The 20,938-nt window shown below is 38.3% G+C and overlaps 1 long non-coding RNA gene across 1 annotated transcript in view; it reads left to right on the top strand.

The window, feature by feature from the left end:
* Window positions 1–20,642, top strand: part of LOC148004644 (uncharacterized) — a 116,101-nt gene extending 95,459 nt beyond the window's left edge. Inside the window, exons 3-5 of the long non-coding RNA XR_015626118.1 lie at window positions 16,864–16,951; window positions 17,330–17,397; window positions 19,652–20,642. This is a non-coding gene — a long non-coding RNA (uncharacterized LOC148004644). The remainder of the gene's footprint in view (window positions 1–16,863; window positions 16,952–17,329; window positions 17,398–19,651) is intronic.
* Window positions 20,643–20,938: the final 296 nt, after the last annotated feature.

Below are 20,938 nucleotides of genomic sequence, written 5' to 3'. Positions count from 1 at the left end.
CCAAAAAGTACAGAATACCCAGGATACAAATGATTCAGTTTTAAATTGGGAAAATCCAGCACCATTCTTAAAATTTGGCTAGTCATAATATTTGTCGCAGCACTGGTGCACCTATTGCTTAAGATGATGGATTAAACTGGATCTGTGAATTGATGTCATCAGGGAGGACTAAAGAATCACTTCATTCATTATACTGCTTCCTGAGGTAGCATTGAAGCACTCTCAGAAGTTTGCCCTTGGTCATAATGAGTTACTATCATTCCCTCAGTATTTGGAAGATATTGCCAAACAAGTGGCTGCTGCTGGCCACGGTTATCTTTCCTATCCTGATGTATAGCTGTTTAAAAATTCAAGGTCACAGCACACCTAAAAGCTCTAGAACAAAAAGAAGCAAATACACCCAGGAGGAGTAGAAGGCAGGAAATAATCAAACTCAGAGCAGAAATCAACCAAGTAGAAACAAAAAGGACCATAGAAAGAATCAACAGAACCAAAAGTTGGTTCTTTGAGAAAATCAACAAGATAGATAAACCCTTAGCCAGACTAACGAGAGGACACAGAGAGTGCATCCAAATTAACAAAATCAGAAATGAAAAGGGAGACATAACAACAGATTCAGAGGAAATTCAAAAAATCATCAGATCTTACTATAAAAGCCTATATTCAACAAAACTTGAAAATCTGCAGGAAATGGACAATTTCCTAGACAGATACCAGGTATCGAAGTTAAATCAGGAACAGATAAACCAGTTAAACAACCCCATAACTCCTAAGGAAATAGAAGCAGTCATTAAAGGTCTCCCAACCAAAAAGAGCCCAGGTCCAGACGGGTTTAGTGCAGAATTCTATCAAACCTTCATAGAAGACCTCATACCAATATTATCCAAACTATTCCACAAAATTGAAACAGATGGATCACTACCGAATACCTTCTACGAAGCCACAATTACTCTTATACCTAAACAACACAAAGACACAACAAAGAACGAGAACTTCAGACCAATTTCCCTTATGAATATAGACGCAAAAATACTCAACAAAATTCTGGCAAACCGAATCCAAGAGCACATCAAAACAATCATCCACCATGACCAAGTAGGCTTCATCCCAGGCATGCAGGGATGGTTTAATATACGGAAAACCATCAATGTGATCCATTATATAAACAAACTGAAAGAACAAAACCACATGATAATTTCATTAGACGCTGAGAAAGCATTTGACAAAATTCAACACCCCTTCATGAAAAAAGTCCTGGAAAGAATAGGAATTCAAGGCCCATACCTGAACATAGTAAAAGCCATATATAGCAAACCAGTTGCTAACATTAAACTAAATAGAGAGAAACTTGAAGCAATCCCACTAAAATCAGGGACTAGACAAGGCTGCCCACTCTCTCCCTACTTATTCAATATAGTTCTTGAAGTTCTAGCCAGAGCAATCAGACAACAAAAGGATGTCAAGGGGATACAGATCGGAAAAGAAGAAGTCAAAATATCACTATTTGCAGATGATATGATAGTATATTTAAGTGATCCCAAAAGTTCCACCAGAGAACTACTAAAGCTGATAGACAACTTCAGCAAAGTGGCTGGGTATAAAATTAACTCAAATAAATCAGTTGCCTTCCTCTATACAAAAGAGAAACAAGCCGAGAGAGAAATTAGGGAAACGACACCCTTCATAATAGACCCAAATAATATAAAGTACCTCGGTGTGACTTTAACCAAGCAAGTAAAAGATCTGTACAATAAGAACTTCAAGACACTGAAGAAGGAAATCGAAGAAGATCTCAGAAGATGGAAAGATCTCCCATGCTCATGGATTGGCAGGATTAATATAGTAAAAATGGCCATTTTACCAAAAGCAATCTACAGATTCAATGCAATCCCCATCAAAATACCAATCCAATTCTTCAAAGAGTTAGACAGAACAATTTGCAAATTCATCTGGAATAACAAAAAACCCAGGATAGCTAAAGCTATCCTCAACAATAAAAGGACTTCAGGGGGAATCACTATCCCTGAACTCAAGCAGTATTACAGAGCAATAGTGATAAAAACTGCATGGTATTGGTACAGAGACAGACAGATAGACCAATGGAATAGAATTGAAGACCCAGAAATGAACCCACACACCTATGGTCACTTGATTTTTGACAAAGGAGCCAAAACCATCCAATGGAAAAAAGATAGCATTTTCAGCAAATGGTGCTGGTTCAACTGGAGGGCAACATGTAGAAGAATGCAGATCGATCCATGCTTATCACCCTGTACAAAGCTTAAGTCCAAGTGGATCAAGGACCTCCACATCAAACCAGACACACTCAAACTAATAGAAGAGAAACTAGGGAAGCATCTGGAACACATGGGCACTGGAAAAAATTTCCTAAACAAAACACCAATGGCTTACGCTCTAAGATCAAGAATCGACAAATGGGATCTCATAAAACTGCACTGCAAAGCTTCTGTAAGGCAAAGGACACTGTGGTTAGGACAAAACGGCAACCAACAGATTGGGAAAAGATCTTTACCAATCCTACAACAGATAGAGGCCTTATATCCAAAATATACAAAGAACTCAAGAAGTTAGACCGCAGGGAAACAAATAACCCTATTAAAAAATGGGGTTCAGAGCTAAACAAAGAATTCACAGCTGAGGAATGCCAAATGGCTGAGAAACACCTAAAGAAATGTTCAACATCTTTAGTCATAAGGGAAATGCAAATCAAAACAACCCTGAGATTTCACCTCACACCAGTGAGAATGGCTATGATCAAAAACTCAGGGGACAACAGATGCTGGCAAGGATGTGGAGAACGAGGAACACTCCTCCGTTGTTGGTGGGATTGCAAACTGGTACAACCATTCTGGAAATCAGTCTGGAGGATCCTCAGAAAATTGGACATTGAACTGCCTGAGGATCCAGCTATACCCCTCTTGGGCATATACCCAAAAGACACCCCAACATATAAAAAAGACACGTGCTCCACTATGTTCATTGCAGCCTTATTTATAATAGCCAGAAGCTGGAAAGAACCCAGATGCCCTTCAACAGAGGAATGGATACAGAAAATGTGGTACATCTACACAATGGAATATTACTCAGCTATCAAAAACAACGACTTTATGAAATTCGTAGGCAAATGGTTGGAACTGGAAAACATCATCCTGAGTGAGCTAACCCAATCACAGAAAGACATACATGGTATGCACTCATTGATAAGTGGCTACTAGCCCAAATGCTTGAATTACCCTAGATGCCTAGAACAAATGAAACTCAAGACGGATGATCAAAATGTGAATGCTTCACTCCTTCTTTAAAAGGGGAACAAGAATACCCTTGGCAGGGAAGAGAGAGGCAAAGATTAAAACAGAGACTGAAGGAACACCCATTCAGAGCCTGCCCCACATGTGGCCCATACATATACAGCCACCCAATTAGACAAGATGGATGAAGCAAAGAAGTGCAGACCGACAGGAGCCAGATGTAGATCGCTCCTGAGAGACACAGCCAGAATACAGCAAATACAGAGGCGAATGCCAGCAGCAAACCACTGAACTGAGAATAGGACCCCCGTTGAAGGAATCAGAGAAAGAACTGGAAGAGCTTGAAGGGGCTCGAGACCCCATATGTACAACAATGCTAAGCAACCAGAGCTTCCAGGGACTAAGCCACTACCTAAAGACTATACATGGACTGACCCTGGACTCTGACCTCATAAGTAGCAATGAATATCCTAGTAAGAGCACCAGTGGAAGGAGAAGCCCTGGGTCCTGCTAAGACTGAACCCCCAGTGAACTAGACTGGTGGGGGGAGGGCGGCAATGGGGGGAGGGTTGGGAGGGGAACACCCATAAGGAAGGGGAGGGGGGAGGGGGATGTTTGCCCGGATACCGGGAAAGGGAACAACACTCGAAATGTATATAAGGAATACTCAAGTTAATAAAAAAAAAAATTCAAGGTCACTTTGTCTTTCGTTTCTTCTACAATTTTTTGTTCTGTTATACAAATTGATTGTTTTACAATATGCATGTAATCAAAGGCAGATTGAGACTTCCCCTCAAGGATCATATAAGTCATAGAGTCAAATAAGTGCTTACTCATCACTACTGAGATTCGGGTGTTGGCAATGCATCAGGAGCTCAGTCAGGAAAGCATTTTACCTTTTTCCTTCTCTACTGGTTATTTGAGTTTGCATCATTTGCTTTGTTCTCATCTCAGAATCTTAATATATATCTTAATATATATATATCTTATATATCATGCATGTAATGTACATGATCATATTGTATATACTATATATCACATGTATATCATATACATGGTCATATTATATATCACGTAGATGATCAAATCATAAACATGAATATATGACATATGTGTGTGGATTTCCTGCTAAGCCATGTTGTATTACAATTAGTGGTTCACTCACTCTTGTATTTTCCACTTTGAAAAAACATGTTATAATGTAAGTATTGTATTCTAGATTTTAGCCCTTCTATCTCATAGTTTTGTGATTGGGAAAAGGTAATATTACCTGTCTTATGCCAGGTTTCTTTTTTCATGTGTTAAATGTATTTCCCTCTGTCTCATAGAACTTTTAGGAACATTATTGTTAATATTTTAATTAGAACAATTTGTACAGGATAAGCATTTGGTATGTGAGAGGGTAATATTAAGCATATACTGCTCGTATTGTCAGCAGTAAAGATGCTTCATGGAACATCCTTTTGCAACAATAAAAGAACTCCTGGGGGAATCACCATCCTTAACCTCAAGCTATATTATAGAGCAATAGTGATAAAAACTGCATGGTATTGGTAAAGAGACAGGCAGGTAGATCAATGGAATAGAATTCAAGACGCAGAAATAAACCCACACATATATGACCACTTGATCTTTGACAAAGAAGCTAAAACCATCCAGTGGAAAAGAGATAGCATTTTCAGCAAACGGTGCTGGTTCAACTGGTGGTCTACAAATAGAAGAATGCAAATCAATCCATTCTTCTTCCCTTGTACAAAGCTCAAGCCCAAGTGGATCAAGGACTGCCACATAAAACTAGATATGATGAATCTAATAGAAGAGAAAATGGGAAAGAGCCTCGAATATGAATACTTAGGGACAGGGGAAAACTTCCTGAGGAGAACACCAATAGCTTATGCTTTAAGACAAACAACCTACAAATGGGACCTCATAAAATTGAAAAACTTCTGTAAGGCACAGGACATTGTCAATAAGACAAAACAGCAATCCACAGATTGGGAAAACATATTAAACCAACCCTAGATACCGTAGAGGGAAACTCAAGAAGGTAGACTCCAGAGAACCAAATAACCCTTTTAAAAAGTAGAGTACAAGGCTAAATAGAGAATTTTCAACTAAGGTATCTCAAATGGCTGAAAAGCACCTAAATTTGGAATAATGAAAACAAACAAAGAAACAACAACAACAACAAAACAAATAGGATAGCAGAAACTATCCTCAGCAGTAAAGGAACTACTGGGGGAATCACCATCCCTGACCTCAAGCTATATTACAAAGCAATAGTGATGATAACTATATGGTATTGGTACAGAGACAGGCAGGTAGATCAATGGAATAGAATTAAAGACCCAGAAACGAACCCACTTACCTATCATCACTGGATCTTTGACAAAGAAGCTAAAACCATCCAGTGAAAAAAAGATAGTATTTTCAATAAATGGTGCTGGTTCAAATGGCGGTCAGCATGTAAAAGAATGCAAATCGATCCATTCTTATGGCCCTGTATAAAGTCCAAATCCAAGTGGATCAAGGACCTCTACATCAAACCAGATACACTCAAACTAATAGAAGAAAATGTGGGGAAGAGCCTTGAACAAATGTGCACTGGAGAAAATTTCCTGAAGAGAATAGCAATGGCTTATGCTCTAAGATCAAGAATCGACAAATGGAACTTCATAAAATTGCAAAGCTTCTACAAAACAAAGGACACTTTTATTAGGACAAAATGGCAACTAACAAATTGGGAAAAGATCTTTACCAATCCTACATTCAATAGAGGGTTAATATCTAGTATATATAAAGAACTCAAGAAGTTGTACTTCAGAGAATCCAATAATCCTATTAAAAATGGGGTATAGAGCTAAACAAAGAAATCTCAACAAAGGAGTATCTAATGGCTAAGAAGCACATTAGATACTCCTAAAGTAATGTTCAACATTTTTAGTCATTAGGGAAATGCAAATCAAAACCACCTTGAGATTCCACCTCACACCAGTAAGAATGCTAAGATAAAAAAAAATCTCAGGTGACCATAGATGCCGGTGAGGATGTGGAGAAAGAATACTCCTCCATTGTTGGTAGGGTTGCAAGCTGGTACAACCACTCTGGAAATCAGTCTGGAGGTTCCTGGGAAAATTGGAAATAGTTTTACCTGAGGAACCAGATATACTACTCCTGGGTATATACGCAGAAGATGCTCCAACATATAACAAGGAAACATGTTTCATTATGTTCATAGCAGCTTTATTTATAATAGCCAGAAGCTGGAAGAATTCAGATGTCCCTCAGCAGACGATGGGTACAGAAAATGTGGTACATATACACCATGGAGTACTATGCAGTGATTGAAAACAATGACTTCATGAAATTCTTAGGCAAATGGTTGGAACTAAAAAATATCATTCTCAGTGAAGTAGCCCAGACACAAAAGAAAACACATGGTATGTACTCACTGGCAAGTGGATATTAGCCCAAAAGTTCGCAATGCCCATGATACAATCCACAGATAAGGAGTTTAGAAGGAAGGAAGACAAGGGTATGGATGCTTCAGTCCTGCATTAAAGAGGGAATAGAATGATTGTGGAAGGTAGAAGGAGAGAGGGACCGGAGAGGGAGAGAGGAGGGGGAGGAAGTAAGGAGACTTTATCAGGAACTGGATGGAATGTGAGAGAATTACAGAGGGTTAGGAAATTGAACAAAAATATGTAGCAGGGGAGATAAGGAACTGGAGATAGCCATTGGAGAGTCCCAGATACCAGGGAAATATGAGGCTCTCAGAACCAATTGGGGATGACTTTAGCCAAAATGCACAGAGAAGGGGGAGATAGAACCTGTTGAGACCACCTCCAGTAGATAGACCTCTAGTCGAGGGATGGGGCCATACACTCATCTCAAAGTTTTTAACCCAGAAATGTTCCTGTCCAAAGGAAGAAAAGGGACAAAAATGGAACAGAGACTGATGAAAGGGCCAACCAAGGAGTACCCCGCCTCGGCATCTTATATGTCTGTAGACACCAAATCCAACACTTTGGCCATGGTCAAGAGGTGCTTGCTGACAGGAACCTGGTGTGGCAGTTCCTGAGGAGGTCTGGCCAGCAACTGACCTATGCAGATGGGGACGCTTGGTGTCAACCATCAGATTGAGCTCAGAGAACCACGTGGGGGTACTGTCAGAAGGACTTGAGGAGAGGAGGGGGATTGCAACCTGACCACCCAGTTCTCCCAGAGACTAGACCACCAACCAAGGAGTATACCTGTAGGGATCCATGGCTCCAGATACATATGTAGCCTTACCTAACAGCAATGGGAGGGGAGGCCCTTGGGCCAGGGGAGGTTTGATGTTCCAATGTAGGGGAATGCTAGAGCAGTGGGGCAGGAGAGGGTAGGTGGGTGGGGAAGCACAGAGGCAAAGGGAAGGGGGAGGGCAGATGTGGGATGAGGGGTTGGTGGAGGGGTAACTGGGAGGTGGGATGTAAACAAATGAAATGCTTAATTAGAAAAAAAAAGTTCTGTGGTTTCATTGTTTTCTTTTAAGATTGGTAAATGGTTGAAGCCAATGAAGTCTTTTTCTTCCCAATCAAAAGCATGGCAACTCTAATGTAACAGAATTAGAGCAAACCTTTGCTGAAAAGATTTTTTTTTCTAACTTCAGGTAATTGAAAGTTAGCAAATAGTTGCCATATAAAGCACTTTGTTAGTGCAGTACAGTGGTACATAAAATGGCCGCCACATAGGCCAAATCCAGCTGCTTCAGTATTTTGTGTATAATTACTAATTAAAATACAGCTCCACTTCATTATTTGTGCCTTAGAAGAAGGTTAGGACTGATTTTTTTAAAACCATTTTCATCATTAGAAGAAAAGAGAGTTTTAGATTATTATAGGTGTTCTGCTAAATTAACCTAAAACACTTCCAGTTGACTCTCTGCAGCTCTCTCCTTCCACGGAGAAACGCTTGCACCTTAATTTTATATGTAGTTTTATGACCACATTCTCTACCACACAAAAAGCGAAGTCCATTTCTTTGATTAAGTAAATCAGAACTAATTTAACACATCCTTACCCTTTTTGCTTCTAGTGGGCCTGCTCTCATGTGGTGATTTTACTTCTTCAGGCTACTCACTCATGTCATTCCACCTTCAAGATTCAGCTCATAGGTGGTACAAGAAGCTCTTGGAAGGAGGATATTAGTTGCTCCATGAGAAGCTACAGTCGTGGGAAGCTCCCCAATGATGAAAGTAGTTGTCTAGTGTAAAGTGACACTGTGCTTACTGCTCTCATTGAATTGCCATTGACCCTAGATTATGAATTAGTGGACATAGCCTAAGGATTAGCTGTACTTAATGTCACATTTTTCTCTTCTTAACTGCCAAAACTGTTTACCATGGCCTTATTATCTTGGTTCTAAGATATATAAGCAATGGGTTAGGTGTTGGGTCCATGTTGTCTGATTCAGTCACGGTTTAATTCTCCAGTGGATCAAATTATACTTATATGTATCCATGCATCCATGCATACATATATATGTACATACATATATACATACACACATATATGCATATATATACATACATATACACATGCATACATGTGTGTGTTTGTGAGTGTTTTGTGTGTGTGCGTGTGTGTATTTGGAGACACTGCTGTTAAGGTAGCAGTCACTATGCCCCCATCCCAATAGTTCTCTGAGCTCAGTACAAAATAGAGGACTGCCTTTCTCAGTAGGGTTCCCCCTTCTCTAATGACCTTATCTGGAGAATGTCTCCAAGTACAAGTGCCTGGCCTTATCTGGGTGATGACCGTGTACAGAGCTTCCTGCAAGTGCTTCATGGTTCAGCACATAAACCCCACTCTGCACTCTGCCCTTCTGGCCATATGATAATTAGGTACTGTGTTATTACCAATCAATCCTTCCCACCTGTAATCCCAAGAGCCATCATATACTCTACCTCTAAGTCTGTAGCCTGGAGCTGTGTCACTGAAGCTGTCCCCAAAGTTCTTCCATCATATTTATCGTTGTCTGAAACTTGCTCATTGTTTTTGCTCTTTGTGCCCTCATGGGCTGATGGCCAGTGACTCCTGAGAAGAGGGAGACCCACATATATTCATATAAATGAATAAATAAATAAATAAAGATATAGGTAGAGATACAGATATAGGTATTAAAGAGATTTACTATAGAAAGTGGCTCACTTAATTATGGAGAACAAGACAATATGTTGTCTGAAAGCTGAAGAATCAGCAAAGGTAATAATACATTATTTTGTAAAGCTGATTAACCAAGACCCAGAGATCCGAGCCCTATGCTATGTAGTTCAAAGTCCCTGGAGCTTTATGATGTTCAATGGTAGAAGGTAGATACCCTAGTTCAGAAAGAATATTACTTCTTTCTCTCCTCAGTTGTTTTATTCACATCCTTTAGAAGATCAGGTGCCTGCCTACCTGTTATGGCATTGTGGCTACACAATTTATTTATTTCCATATTAGTTTCTGACAGAACAACTTCTCAGATAAAGGAAACACTGTTTTAGATGGTATATTGATACCTCTCAGCCTATTCAAGTTACCAGTATAATTACACAATCAGTGTGGTTCAAAGCTCTTCAAGAAGAAATATAGGAGAAGTTAATTTTGTCATCAAATAGGACATGTCACGGTATTGTTTGGTGCACTGGTTAGATGAACCATGTTGTTGCCCCTTGTGCTGTTGAAGAGTGATATGTTCATTTTGGGGAGTAAGAAAGAAAAGGTTTCCTTTTCTCCCTACAACATAACACACAAGGTCTTGGCTCTTGCAGTCCCACACACAGCCTGTACCCTCATCAAATTTACAACATTGAGATTTCTGTATCAGTTATGGTGTTTAGACTTTACTACATGTCTGTTCGTTGCTTGTTGACACAATTGTTTGGTCTTCAGTGTTTGTGTATCTCGGCTCTCAAATCAAATGTTGCTCTTCATTTTAGGGAATTCTGGGTTCTATTTTCAGTCAGTCTTATTTAGAGCACATTGTAATACACCCAGTAATGTGCTAACAACCTGAATACCCTAAAACAAAGAGTTTGAATTTTTTTAAAGAAGAAAATTGTTCCTCATATGCTTTGCAATTTTTGTTTAATATTTTAGAGTCTTTGCATATCATGTGGTATAACATGGGACTCCCACTATTAACCAGTTTCCACATAATCTTTTCCTAAGATAGGGGTGATTATCTCATATATGATATCAGGACAAATTAATTACTAGGCCCTAAAGCAAACAAATATTGAATTAACTGTTTCTCTTTAACTCTTTGGATGAGAGGATTCACAATTCTATAACAGCAATATTTTGTAATATTAACCCTGAAACATTTATTTGCCATCATCTGAAGAATATTATTTGAACCACAGGGTCCCTGGCTTCTGTTCACTGAATGAGTGTAAGTATCTGCATCTGACTCTTTTAGCTGCTTGTTGGGCCTCTTGGGGGACAGCTACACCAGGCTCCTGTCTGTAAGCACACCATAGCATCAGTAATATTGTCAAGCTTTGTGGCCTCCCCTTGAGCTGGATACCAATTTGGGCCTGTCATTGGATCTCCTTTCCCTCAGGCTCTTCTCCATATTTCTCCCTGGAATTCTTTTAGACAGGGACAATTCTGGGCCAGAGAATGGTAATGGTGATGATGATGATAATGATGATGATGATGATGATGATGATGATGATGATGATAAAATGCTGAAATGAAATTTTCTACTAAGTTTTAGACAGAAGAAGGAGGAGGAGGAGAAGGAGGAGGAGGAGGAGGAGGAGGAGAAGAAGAAGAAGAAGAAGAAGAAGAAGAAGAAGAAGAAGAAGAAGAAGAAGAAGAAGAAGACCATTATATATAGAGAGACTGTGAAGCAAAGTTCTTTAAAAGAATTCAGTTTATGTGAAATTTTGTCTTGCATACAAACCTATAAAAATACATCTATAGCATTTAGCCGAATAATTAATGATTGATTTGCTAGGGCAAATTGTTAGAGTTTAAAATTTTTGTTAGTTACCCAGTCTTTTGGGAATTCTTTCCTTTTTTTTTTCTTTGTCCTTATATGTTGAGTAATATTGATTGCCAATTTGACAGTCTAGAATCACACGGGAGATAAGGCTATGAAGGGTAATGTAGCTGTAGTTGGCTACACTGCTTTGGCTCCCAGTGGGTCACATGTGCACACTTGCCAAGGATTTCTTTCGATTCACAAACGAAATGCACACACATATGTCAGTTATTTTATGACGTGCTATGATTAGATCAAAGACTGGGCACTCCTAAATCTTCCCCTGTTAGCAAATGCTCTGGTACTCCTGAGATTCCTAAGCCTTCCCCTGCTACCTCAGGCTCAATCAGGAAGTGGCCTGTGGCCATGTACTTGAATTCTTACATGGAATCCTGCAGCTCTTAAGTCCAATCCTCTCCATCTTCCCTCCCAGAAGTCACGGCAATTTTCTTTTTCTTTCCTTTCTCCCAGTTACTAGCCTGTACATATCTAAAAGTCCGGTCTCAGTCTATCTGCCCAGCCATTGGCCTTTAGCTCTTTATTGACCGATCAAAAATCAATTAGCGAGAAGCACCTTTGGTGTTTGGACATACAGATTCCTGATTTTGAGGGTTGGATTAATTCAAAATGTTAAAACCAATCCCCAATGTGGTTATCCTGACTACATTAACTAAAGAGGGCAGACCCAGCAATGTGGGTGGTGCTATTCCCTGGCTAGCATTGGAGACTGTATAACTGGACAAAATAGCATTCATTTTCTGTTATCAGCATCCTGAATGTGGCTGTGACTCGATTTTATGCCATTGACTCCTACTGCCTTGACTCCATGATAGACTGCACTGTTGAACTGTGAAACAGAATAAAACCATTGTCCCCCGAGTTACTCTTATCACAGTGTCTTACTGCAGCATTAGGAAAGATACCTTATCTGGAGAGGATCAGAGTATTTATACAATTATTTCTATACATGTTGAACCCAGCAGACTATGGAAAGCTATAATTTTTAGAGGAAACCCTAATTATTTATTTTTATAAGAATGCTACTTGAAAAGTATTCTGAATTTTGAATTTTTTAACTAATCACTTTGTTAACATTTCACGTGATATTCCTTTTCCCAGTTTCCCCTCCATAATCCATCCCATTCCATCCCCCTTCCTCTTTGCCTCTATGAGGGTGCTCCTCCACCCACTTACCCACTCCCACCTCACTGCTCTAGCATCCCCCTAGGCTGGGGCATTAAACCTTCACAGGACCAAGGCCTCCATGCCCACTGATGCTAGATAAGGCCATCCTCTGCTACATGGCTCTTTGGTTGGGGGTTTAGTCTCTGGGAGTCCTGGGTTGTCAACAAACCCTGACATGATTGCGGGTGCCAAGAAGCACTTGCTGACAGGAACCTGGTATGGCTGTCCCCTGAGAGGTGTTGCCAGAATCTGAGTAATACAGATGCAGATACGCACAGCCAACCATCAGACTGAGCCCAGGGACTTCAATGAATTTTGAATTTTTAAATGTGTACTTTTGCACACTACTAATTTGCCTCTCAATAGGTGAAAGAAAAAAAAAACTCTGGCAAATGGAAAAGGAAGACCAAGAAAGAAGTCAGAAAGCTGCAATTTGGGAAAAAGATTGTTAGGGAGAATAAAGAAGTATCCGATGTACAAAGGAGCTGCACACTGAACAGGACTCAGGAAGCATGCATCTCTCCCCTAGGAACTCTTTCAAGGAATATATTTTGTGTCATCAAAAACATATAAATATTACTTTCAAGAAGACACTATTTAGGATGCATTTGGATGTGCCAAATCTCCCTTCACAAGAACCGGAGCATTCTGTAAAATGTTCTAAAGCTATGTGTATTAGGACTGAGGTGTCATTATTGCCTTTACAGTATTTTAATACTTATGAAATCTGAAAGGTGTAGGGCATCAACTACCTAGGATACTGAATAATTCACAGGAACTTTCCAGATTACAGTTTCCTTGTAAAACGAACTGAAAGGACTCAGTTGCAAACAATTATCAAGAGCCTTAACTGTCCAATATAATCCTGTCCCGCGCGTGACCCTCTACATAATCCAACCCCTCCTCTAAAATAACACAATGCCATACCATTCAGAGATGTTGGCACTCATTGCTCCTCATTGTATGGTATCAATAAAATGGTAGGCTATGTAAAACACACAAGTCATGGAGGAAATTTGGTGAATTTAGCCCCACCAGTGCTTTGCATGAACTCCAGAGTGGTACAGGTAAAAAAAAATGCAGATTGTACTGGGCAAGAAAACAAATTTGAACAGATGCTGTATAAACATTAAGCTCTGAGGGGAGAAAACAGAAGGAACCTGTGAAACAAACAAAGCTGAATGGCACCAAGCTAAAAGTACAGTTAAAGAGAGTACTTAAAGAAAAACAACTGGACATATAATAAGGAAAGGCACATGTTTCCGCCTAGCTTTTCTCAGAGGGATTGATACATATGTTGGTAATGCTTTAGCTCAAGAATCAGTGCCATGCAGCGTGGCTTGGGCTCCATTCGCACTTGGTCAACAAGTGCATCTGTCATCCACTCTGCTGTTGGATACACCTCTCACTTTGATCTCACGTGTTGGTGTTTGTATATGTGTTGAGACTTGTGTCATAGGCTCTCTCTCTCTCTCTCTCTCTCTCTCTCTATATATATATATATATATATATATGTATATATATATGAATAGTCAGATGATAAGTGGAAAGGTAGAAAGATAGATGATGATAGATAATGATCTATAGTGATATATATACATAGATGATAAATAGATACATAGATAAATAGAATGAAATTTCACTGAATTTCCAGTCTTATCGAAGAATGTAAGTTGATATTTTGAACATTTTACATCAGTAGAATTCTGAAGTTTTCTAAAATTTTAGGAACATGAAGTGTGATACTAATATGAAGAAACCAGGCTAAGAAGTTAAATCTGATTTTTTTTTCTCCACACTCAATAACTTCCACAAAACCAGAGTCATTGCCACTATTTTTGGTTAATTTGCATTTTCTGAATTAGTGAAATAAAATTTACCCTAAATCTTTCCCCCAGCAATTTAATATAAATCAAGATCTGGTATAGTTTGGCAGAGGTAGTATTTTAATTAGAAATAATCTTTAACTTAGTGAGATTTAAAACAAATATCCAAATATATGGTGCTCTTGATTGTTTAAGTCTAGGGTTGAATGCAAATGTCAGAAAATCATGCATTTGTCTGGACATAAAACTTAAAGCATTTGCTTATCAAGACAGAAAAAATGAAGGGTATAGAATATGTGTCCCTGTTCTTCATGGCTTGGTGGTCACCACCAATAGTGTGATCAACTTAATAGATGGGTTATTTAACCTAAGGGAATAAAGAGAGTTTTGGGTAAAATCTTCAAGTTTAAAAATCACATTAAGTGAGCTCTGTTAATAATGATATTTTTATTTTGGATGACTCAACATTAAGGCGCCTTTGGAAACTTGCTAACATCTTCCAGCTTCACTGCATTTGTTTTCAATGAACAAATGATAAAGTTACCATATTAAATTATGATTTTCTTGAACAAAATATATTTTTATAGTATCACTTTATGAATTTATTATATTATTGGTTTGTGGTAAACCTCGTCTGCACTAATGCCTTCTACTGCATATCTCGTTAACACTCATGCAATTCATTGAATGAAAGAAGTTTCAAACTCAGGTTTTACTCTAAACATCTAGGTCAATGGTCTTAATCACCATTAGTTGGGTGTTAGTTATCAAAGAAGAAAATTACAACCACTGTGTACCGGAAACCTTCTATGTACATAGCACTATCTTAAGATATGACCCCTCATCACTAAATCCTCTACATAAACCTACATTTCATTAAGTTCACCATTTAACACAGGGGTAAATGAAAGTAAGAAGCTTTAGAAGTTGCAGGGCTTCTGTACCTCCCATCCAGTCAGCAATGATCAATTAAGCCTCTGAGGAGCCAGCATGGGATGAGCACTTTATTTATTGTCAGTGTTGAAACAACAGGATGCAATTCTTTGTCCCTTGGAACATGCATTGTTTTTCTGTCCTAAAGGTGGGGATCTAGCACAGATTGCTTCTCTCAGCATTTCTTTGCCAAGTGTTTTAGTCTTGACAAGACCCTCATAACTCATCTAGTAGAGACGACAGCATTTCCAGTACCCTAAAAAATGGCTTAATTGCATATAAAAGTGGATGTGATAGATGTTATGATTTGAATGAGATATGCTCCAAAAGTTCATGTTTGAACATGTGGTCCACTACTGGCTGTACTATTTAGGAAAATTGTAGTATTTTAACTGTTGAGGCCTGGATCATGGCCTTAATCATCAGGGGTAGACTTTTTGAGGCTGTCTTTCGGTTCTGCCCCGATGCTGTGCTTCTTGTGCTCTGATAAAGATATAAAATAGCCACCAGCACGCTCCTGCAGACACAAGCTAAGACTCTCCTCCTGCTTAGTATCCCCTGACAGGACAAATGGAAAGCCACCTAAAACCAGGAGTCACAGAGACCCTTTCCACTTTTTAGTTGTTTTTCTTTTCAAGTAAATTGTCATGGATGTAAGAAAAATAAATATCAAGCAAGATCCTGAGGGAAACCCTAACATTTCTGTTTCTGATGTGTCTTTATCAATGTATGTAAAGGTATCCAGGTTGAGAAGGTGAGTAAATCCTCATTCTACTCACTTTCTATAGTAAAGCTTTACTTTGTAGCTTCATCTCTTTCTGTCACTGAGTATGAGCTCAACAAACCTAGCCCACAGACTGATGTTATTTTTCTGTTAATACCAGTCGGTCAATAGGCAATCCCAGGGTTTTTGCTCTTTTCAAAGGATCTATTGCACAACAGAAAATCACTTTCCCTACATTTATACCCAATTTCTTGTCCTATCAACTATTTTTCTTAAGCCACCTAGACATATGAAATGGGGGGGGTCCTTGAATGGGACACTGCAGGCTGATGCTGGACATGCTACTCTTGGTTTAATTGTGTTATCACAGAGACAAACCCCCCAAAAAATGGAGCAGCCAGAATTTAAGCATTGCATTTACTCTTGTTCTGCAGGTAGGAACACAGTGACAGAAATATCTGAGATTTTTATTATCCATGAATAGAACAGGGATATGGCTGTTTCTCACAGGACCAAGCCCTGAGGTGATGGGACAGCATGGTTACATCATCCTCAACTGATCAGAGGGTAGGGTATAAAAGAAGGGAGCCATAAAGAAATATTAACACAGTTTGTAAAAATTTAACTATCAAGGACCTTTTACTAATACGTTGTTGATATTTCTCTACAACCTAGAAAAATGTATCAATTCAATTTCCACCAAATTCATTCAATTTGCTAAGCTAAGAAATCAGCCGTTATGTTTAATTTTCCATGAGCTATTTTGTGTGTGTGTCTTTAATGTGCATTGTGTCATAATAATGGAATCAACTTAGCAAACTCCACGTATTACCAGATTCAAAAATAAGTTTCATAGAAGACATTAAAAGTCAACTCTGCTGATCCAGTTTTGTGCTTTGTGTCCCCACAGATATGCTATTGAATAAAAGCTCCTTTCTCTTCAGAGTTCTCAAGGAGAATGTGAATTTGCACCATTCACCCATGGCAAGATGTAGAAGGTAAGATGGTTCTGGATTTTTATAGAGGTGAGAAAGCTGAAATATTTTTGCTTCCCATGAAGTTTGACCAATAAAATGTACATGACATCAGATGAAGGAAAAAAAGAAACACAAAACCAAACTAAACAAACAAAAACAACTTTTTATTGAAAGCCCTTTTGGTTTTGCTTGGTTTTGTTTCTTAAAAATGTTATCCCAGGCAGCCTACTTGTCATAGGCTGATGGACCAAGGATGTTAGTGAGCTGTGAGAATCACGTGCTAGAAGAAGTCGGACTTTTTATTGTAGTGTTGGAAAGTCATCTGATCATTACCCATGAAGAATTTGTTTCTGGGCTGAAGAGATTCCTCACTGACTTAGATCATGTACTGCTTTCCAGGGTACCCGACTTTGATGGTCCACAATTCTTTCAACTCCAGCACAACCAGATCCCTCTGGTCTTCACAGGTACTAAACACTCTTGAGAATGCATAAGCATACAGACCCATTCACATATACAAAATTAAAAATAAGATAAGCATTTTAAAAGATATTTCCTCATGGTTCTAGGGAAGATGTCTGATAATGTCTAACATTCATGTTTAAAAGTCCAAGGAAGTATATATGGTAATCCTATCCTGAATGTCCTTTAAATAGCTATGTTTATGTGTGGGGTCACAAAACAACATATGACAGAGGAGTGGATGGAATGGAGGCAGAAGCATTGGAGATAGGAGTGAGATGAGTAACGGGAAGAATTTAGTGTCTTCAATAAATATTGTAATTATATATATATATATTTTAACTTAAATGTACCTAATTGTAATAGGCATGTGGGCTAACAGAATGACTCTGATTGTAAGATCATAAAACCACTCACATGTAAACCTGTCTATCCTGGAAAGCACATAAGGTTAGAAGAGAACAGAGTTCACAAAATTGTCCCTAGATCTCTGAATACATATTAAAGGTACGGACACACCCAACATACATATAGCAAACATACATAATGCATTAATAACAGTAACACATAAAATAAAAATGAAAATAATTATAAATATTACTATAAATATCATATATTGGTTTTTACATTTGTTTAAATACTAAATCAAAGTAAAATGATTTTCAAATATTTATACTATGCATCCATTACAGTAATTGTAATTACTAAAAGTTTTAAAGTGTATTATGATATATTGAATACTGGATAAGCCACAAAATTTCAAAATTAATTGTTGGTACTAGAATTAGAAAAAGATTTAAACTTTGCATTAAATTCAAAATATACATGAAGAATATTAACTACATATTTTTACTATACTCACCATTTTTTGAATCATTTATTGATCAGACTTGGTTTTATTTATTTATTTTTTGGTATGGTATTTAACTTTCATAGTTCTTTGTATATTCTAGGCATTAATTCCAAACATGATATAAAATGGACAATGTTTTCCCGCATTCCTTAGGCTGCCTTTTTGCTCTGGCAATCACTTCTCCTGTTATTTGAAAACTTTAAATGACTGTAAATCCATTTGTCAGTTCTTGGGGTAATTTCCTGTGATATTGGGATTCAAAAGTTCTTACCTATACCTGCCTCTTGGAGTGTTTTAACTGTGTTTCACTTACAGTTTCAAAGATTGGCATCTCTTAAGGATTTTGATTCATTTTCAAATGATTTTTGTTTAGGATGAGAAACAATAAGTCTAATTTCATTCCTGTGTAGTTAATGTGTATACAATTCATATCCTCTAGGGGAGGTGAAGACAGCCTTTATCTTTAACTAGCATTCCAGCCAAGCTGACTGTCAAATGAGGTTTGGGAGCTTCCATTTGTATAGAACTAAGATTTAAATGAGAAACACCAGCGGAGCTTTATAAACTGCACATATACCAAGCTCTACTCCAACCTCCGCCTCATGTAAATACAGCAGGGGGGTGAGAGATACCGACTGGTTGGGTATTTCTTACAATAACTCTGAACTACTAATAACTCTCCGCTATTTTAGGCTCAGTACTGCTATTCTTCATATCCTATATTTGTACACCAAGACATCACTACATAGATGTCTTCTTTCTCTAAACCAGACCTGACCATGTAATGTCCCTGTGCTCCAGAGAGTGCTGGTTACCACAGGTCCTCTGTCCAGTTAACTTTTGTCTTCAGGACAAGCAGAACGAGGACTCCTAGCAATGACTTACCTCCGGGAAGAGCTGACAGTCAAAATATGGAATGCTTAGGTTGTGAAGTCTAATCCAGCTAGTAGTAGATAAAGGATCTGAAAATAATGAGGAGCTGATTGCTTAAGCCGGAGACATTTTTACAGCTCATATGCTTTTAAATGCATACAGTTGGCATGAGCAGGGTGGCCTTTTTTTTTTTTAAAGAACAGCTGAATTAAGTAAAATCCCCTGTGCAAAATCCTGCCTGCTTGATCTGTTTTCCAGATGTTTCCATAGCAAATGTTTTCTTAATGTGAAGCCCAGTCATAAAAATTAAAAAAAAAAGACACCTGGGTAGCATACAGCACTTCCCAGACACAAATCATCATTTTCTTCTTAAAACAGATGCAGATTTATTTTAAATGTTAGAAGAAATAATCACATTTCTTCTGGAAATACAAAGTGACAAAGAGGTTTATTTAGACATCAATCTTTATTAACATAAAGATCTTGGTGTCTCTAATTAACAAACTAATGGGTGTTTTCTCTGTGCTTGGCAGCTCTGTCTGAAGACTTTATGAACAATTTCAAGTTTTCTGTATGGCTTCTGATTAGAATGTGAAAGTGACAGATAAGACTGGGAAATTTGAGCTGAGACTCGGACATCAGATACCCTTCACCATTTAAAAGCTATTCAAAGCTTGGCACTTTATTTGATTTTCTGATATATATTATCCTAACCTATTCCCATAGGAATTACCCAGTGAATATTAAGGGCAGCAACATAGGTGACTCAGTTGGCAATTTTCTTCGAGATAAAGTGTTTCATATCATTTAGAAAATAAAAAGTCAGAGAATTTAAATTTCACTCACAATGGCTTCTTTTGACAAAAACATGAGTGGATGGGGCTGGGGGGCGAGAGCACTCTCATAGAGGCAGGGGGAGGGAGAATGGGATAGGGGGTTTCCGAAGAGGAAACCGGGAAAGGGTTTACATTTGAAATGAAGAAAATACTCTAATAAAAAGAAGAAATGGAGGGATAAGTTGTACCTTCCCACCCTTCTTTGTGTATTTGTTTAGTTTATAGAACTCACTCACTTTGTTACTTTTTGCTAATTTATTTACATAGATTACAGAGCAAATAGCTTGAAATGATCATATCATTTAGTTACCAAAGTTACTAGTAAGAGTGGGGTTTATACTCATTGTCCCAAGAAAGAAACAAAATACTAGTAATATAAATTTAGGGGAAGGAAGAGGGTAGAATAATGTAAGTAAACAAGAAGGATGGGTGTAGGGAGCGGCTAAAGATGGCGCCGACATCCGGTGGTCGTTTGTGGTAAACACCTATAGCGCATGTGTTGGCATACCCCCAGCACCTACAAGGCCAGGGTGATATTCATGTTAAATAGGTATTTTATACTCCACCACTCCCTAGTGGACAAATTTACAGCCACAGTCTGTTTTGTATATAAGGCAAGTGCCTTTGTTGTTCGGGGTCCCTGTATCATCAATAAGGTGTTCCTACAATAAAGGCTGATTGAGAAGGATCCAACGGTGTTGCGTCTTCCTTGCCGGACCAATTCCCACATGTTGTCCTCGAGGTCCACAGGAGTGCAGTGGCACATACAACCATCTCATTACAATATAAATAAATCTAAAATGTGTTTTAAAAGTAATTGGACAGAAATAAATATGGCTACATATTGAATTTCTCCCCCACACTTTCTCTTTTCCTTCAACGTTTACTTCATGGTGGCCCTGGAATCATCGGTTTTATTTTTAACATGAAATAGACATTCATACTTTTGATTTAAGCATTTTATTCAAGAGAAAAAGTTCTTCT

Source organism: Rattus norvegicus, chromosome 7, assembly GCF_021556685.1.
Source record: "Rattus norvegicus strain SHRSP/BbbUtx chromosome 7, alternate assembly SHRSP_T2T, whole genome shotgun sequence".
Lineage (NCBI taxonomy): Eukaryota > Metazoa > Chordata > Mammalia > Rodentia > Muridae > Rattus > Rattus norvegicus.
The sequence above is the reverse complement of the archived record's forward strand: the minus strand, read 5'-3'. Positions and strand labels throughout refer to the sequence as shown.